This window comes from Schistocerca nitens, chromosome 4 (assembly GCF_023898315.1).
Source record: "Schistocerca nitens isolate TAMUIC-IGC-003100 chromosome 4, iqSchNite1.1, whole genome shotgun sequence".
In the NCBI taxonomy this organism is placed as follows: Eukaryota; Metazoa; Arthropoda; class Insecta; order Orthoptera; family Acrididae; genus Schistocerca; species Schistocerca nitens.
This window is the reverse complement of record NC_064617.1, coordinates 870,648,634-870,653,891: the sequence shown is the minus strand read 5'-3', so window position 1 is coordinate 870,653,891 and position 5,258 is coordinate 870,648,634. Positions and strand designations below refer to the sequence as shown.

The 5,258-nt window shown below is 37.8% G+C and overlaps 1 non-coding gene across 1 annotated transcript; it reads right to left on the bottom strand.

Moving 5' to 3' along the window:
* Positions 1-967: 967 nt before the first annotated feature.
* Positions 968-1,042, bottom strand: Trnas-cga (transfer RNA serine (anticodon CGA)). The gene has a single exon. It is a non-coding gene; the product is annotated as a tRNA-Ser (tRNA).
* Between the last annotated feature and the right edge of the window lie 4,216 nt (positions 1,043-5,258).

Sequence of the window (5,258 nt, the reverse complement as noted above, 5' to 3'; positions counted from 1 at the left end):
AGCAAGCCATCCTGGGCTCACATTTCAGTAAGATAATAGCCTCCCACACACAGTGAGAGTTTCTACTCCCTGTCTTCATGCTGGACAAACCCTACCTTGGCCAGCAAGATCACCAGATTTCTCCCCAACTGATAATGTTTGGAGCTTTATGGGCAGGGGCCTAGAACTATCTCAAGATTTTGAGACAATACCAGAGAAGGAAAGTTGCTACTTACCATATAGCGGAGATGCTGAGACGCGATAGGCACAACAAAAAGATTCACACAATTATAGCTTTCGGCCATTAAGGCCAAGAATTTAACATGCCAATTGGACAGAATTTGGTATGATACCCCATCAGGCGGGCATCCAACAACTCTGTCAATCAATGCCAAGCAAAACAGCTGCTTTCATAAGAGCCAGAGGTGGATCAATGCGTTACTGACTAGCTCAGTTTGTTCAGCTTTTTCTCTTGAATAAATCATCCAATTTTGTCTGAAATTGCAATCATTCATTTCTCAGAACATGTACATTATCACATCTACCAATTTCTGTCCCATTTCGATAAAATGTTAACTCCAGTCTACACCAACATTACCTTATAATATTAAGTTGGTTGGTTGGTTTTTGGGGGAAGAGACCAAACAGCGAGGTCATCGGTCTCATCGGATTAGGGAAGGAAGTCGGCCGTGCCCTTTCAGAGGAACTATCCCGGCATTTGCCTGGAGCGATTTAGGGAAATCACGGAAAACCTAAATCAGGATGGCCGGACGCGGGATTGAACCATCGTCCTCCCGAATGCGAGTCCAGTGTGCTAACCACTGCGCCACCTCACTCGGTCTATAATATTAAGTGCCTTATTAATAGTACAGGACAGCACTGCAAAATTAGAATAGCAAATATACAACAATAGAAATACTCCAGAATGAGATTTTCACTCTGCAGCGGAGTGTGCGCTGGTATGAAATTTCCTGGCAGATTAAAACTGTGCGCCCGACCGAGACTCGAACTCGGGACCTTTGCCTTTCGCGGGCAAGTGCTCTACCAACTGAGCTACCGAAGCACGACTCACGCCCGGTACTCACAGCTTTACTTCTGCCAGTACCTCGTCTCCTACCTTCCAAACTTTACAGAAGCTCTCCCCAATAGAAATACTATTTATCAGTGAACCTTTTTACCCTATTGACAAGTATTATTATTTAATTCACAGTAAATAAAAGTATCTTACGAAGTAAAATGTGTCATTTTATTACAACAATAAAAAATAACAATAAGTCGTACATATATGAAATAAATTAAAAGAGAAATTTTAAGTAAATTAAAAATAACACTTTTAAGAAATGTACTGGTATTTAGAAAAGCAGCTTCTAATGTGTGTGTTTTAATGTGTCCATCATATTTTCTGCTTTTGGGCATAATCAGATACATTATTTGTTTAATAAAGCATTATTATTATTATTTATTATTATTATTTCTTTCTTTTCTCAGGCGTTATGTCTGGTCAAAAATGGAAAGTGGCGCGGACCTTGATCAAGCGTAACATCCTTTTAACTGTACGGTATATGTTATATTGCATTTAGGAACTTTCGGGTAATTGAACAAGTGTCAATAATTACGGATTTCTGTAGTTGTATATATAAGTTTGGATGTAGCTGTATTGCGATGATGTACTGGTGGATATTTTGTGTGGTATGACTCCTGTAGTTGATAGTATAATTGGTATAATGTCAACTTTATCCTGATGCCACATGTCCTTGACTTCCTCAGCCAGTTGGATGTATTTTTCAATTTTTTCTCCTGTTTTCTTTTGTATATTTGTTGTATTGGGTATGGATATTTCGATTAGTTGTGTTAATTTCTTCTTTTTATTGGTGAGTATGATGTCAGGTTTGTTATGTGGCGTTGTTTTATCTGTTATAATGGTTCTGTTCCAGTATAATTTGTATTCATCATTCTCCAGTACATTTTGTGGTGCATACTTGTATGTGGGAACGTGTTGTTTTATAAGTTTGTATTCTGTATTTGCTAGTATTGTACATCTGCTTGTGATGTGATCTACTGTTTCTATTTGTTGTTTGCAAAGTCTGCATTTATCTGTTGTGGTATTGGGATCTTTAATAATATGCTTGCTGTAATATCTGGTGTTTATTGTTTGATCCTGTATTGCAATCATGAATCCTTCCGTCTCACTATATATATTGCCTTTTCTTAGCCATGTGTTGGATGCGTCTTGATCGATGTGTGGCTGTGTTAGATGATACGGGTGCTTGCCATGTAGTGTTTTCTTTTTCCAATTTACTTTCTTCGTTATCTGTTGATGTTATGTGATCTAAAGGGTTGTAGAAGTGGTTATGATATTGCAGTGGTGTAGCCGATGTATTTATATGAGTCATTGCTTTGTGTATTTTGCTAGTTTCTGCTCGTTCTAGAAAGAATTTTCTTAAATTGTCTACCTGTCCATAATGTAGGTTTTTTATGCTGATAAATCCCCTTCCTCCTTTCTTTCTGCTTAATGTGAATCTTTCTGTTGCTGAATGTATGTGATGTATTCTATATTTGTGGCATTGTGATCGTGTAAGTGTATTGAGTGCTTCTAGGTCTGTGTTACTCCATTTCACTACTCCAAATGAGTAGGTCAATATTGGTATAGCATAAGTATTTATAGCTTTTGTCTTGTTTCTTGCTGTCAATTCTATTTTCAGTATTTTTGTTAGTCTCTGTCTATATTTTTCTTTTAGTTCTTCTTTAATATTTGTATTATCTATTCCTATTTTTTGTCTGTATCCTAGATATTTATAGGCACCTGTTTTTTCCATCGCTTCTATGCAGTCGCTGTGGTTATCCAATATGTACTCTTCTTGTTTAGTGTGTTTTCCCTTGACTATGCTATTTTTCTTACATTTGTCACATTTGTCTGTTCCAAAAGCCATATTTATATCTTTTGGAACAGATATTATTATTATTATTATTATTACTATCAACATCATCACAATGATTATTGTTATATGACTGTTATTGTGGGGAAAATAAATTTGCAGATTCCAAAGTAATCTCTTGCTAATGGTACAAACACACATGCACACTTTATCTCACTAACACCCAACATAATCACTGGCAACAAAAACACAGCTGATCAACAATGTTCACAACTTGAGAGTTTAGTATTTTTTGCATCACGTTGTACTCCAGGTTATGTTAGAATGTTATGATGTTAGGAGAAAAGTTCATCAATTATTCATTTCTTGCCTAGACAACAGAAAATACAAAGCAGTGGTTCAGGATCAACAAATGAGGGACTAATTAGATTTGTAGATATGCCCCTTTGATATCATGGGATGAAATTTAAATGATTAAGGAAATGAGCTGGAGGGAATACAGTAAACAGATTAGCACTGAATTGCAACAGCAACATATGCTATTTTTCATAAAAAAAAACTCTTATAAAAACAACATATTACTATTATAAGTTGATCATAATCTGTGAATTTAAGTATTTTAAATTCCTGATCATGTGGATAACTGGAAAACATCCCTGCACCTAAAATGTTCTGAGTCATGGACAGAAACCAAGTGCTTCACCAAAAAATTATCTCCTCTAGCACAGGTGCTGATACCTAAAAATTAAAGGTAGAATTCAATAACACATCTAGGATGAGATAATAAGAGATTGTGGCCCATAGAACTTTTGTGGACAAAAAAAGGGTTCAAATGGCTCTGAGCACTATGGGACTTAACATCTGAGGTCATCAGTCCCATAGAACTTAGAACTACTTAAACCTAACTAACCTAAGGACATCACACACATCCATGCCTGAGGCAGGATTCGAACCTGCGACCGTAGCGGTCGCGCGGTTCCAGACTGAAGCGCTTAGAACCGCTCGGCCACACCGGCCGGCTTTTGTGGACAGAGATTGCATGTGGCGAAGCCACTCAGAATGCTCTTTCAACCAAACAAAGAATGTGAGTGGAATAAAATTAATACAGTAAATCCAGTTACGAAGTTCATAATGCTGACGAGGTGATGAATTTATTGGTACTGAGCTCCAAGCTGCTAACTGCATAATTAAATATCTCACACCAATTAAATCAATCAATTTGAGTATCAAAACTAATCTGCTTCAGCCAACGAATGCCTGTTAGGTAGACTATCAGCTGGAGGGGGATAATCATTGTTCAGGTTCACCATTCAATCAATATTAATATCACTCAAGATGGCAAAGTTTCTTAAAGTTGGAGCCATTACTTTCAAATCGAGCATACAGGTGCTTAAGGGCACCAACTGTCCATGAGTTGGAAGAATTGGTGCCCAGACTAACTTCAAATGGCCGAGCCACTCTGCCGGTCTGGGGCGACAAGAATCATTAGTGCCTCCTCTCCAAGTTATTTTGGCATCAGGCACCTCTTTGCCTCTCACAGAAGTATACTGAGAGGCGGCACCCGAAGTAACAAAAGAACTAAGAACCATTCTCCGGGTCTCAGTTGTATGCAGTTGCTAGAAGATGTAGGACACATCTCTCCGTTAAGTAGCCACAATGTGGAAGTTACTGCTACCTGAACATGACTGTCTCTCCGTAGCCTTGGAAGCAGCAATGTGTGTGGAGCAACTAGCAGCCTGGTAACAATGTAGGTGCTCAGGAACTTTAGTAACTACAGTAAAGCAGTGAGCTCCAACATGCTGCCCCTGTTTCTGGTATCTTGATTCCCGTGGTTTACACTTCTCATTTTCAAGATTCAACTCTTGACGTAACATCTCTCTCTCTCTCTCTCTCTCTCTCTCTCTCTCTCTAGGTATTGATTTTCAATTTCATTGAACTTTGAAGTTTTATTTTCCATTGGGCTTGCAGCATAGTATATGTTAGTGTACAACATAATGTAAAGGAAAGCTCCAAAACTAGCTGCAATAAGGGAATATTTTTTTGGCCTGTTTCAGCCATTGTTAAGTCAAATATTATTCTTACAAAGATTTGACAGAAAAAATTACTATAAATGCAATATGCTCATCATTTCCAATTAGACGTAAGTACCAATGCAAATGTAAACATAAAACAGCCACCATCTATGTGTGGATAACCTTACCAATGTTATTTTCGCAGGTCACTTGATAGTGGCAATTAGCCAAAACGGGCCTGTCATGTAAAATATTAAAAATATATTACCTTATTGCAGCTGCTTTTGGAGCTTTCATTTTCAACCTATGATCTGTTAGTCTGATGTACTACCTGGTCTACAGTAGGGAGACACCTCACCTAACATGGTAAATGCTAGTAGGCAAGTATAGA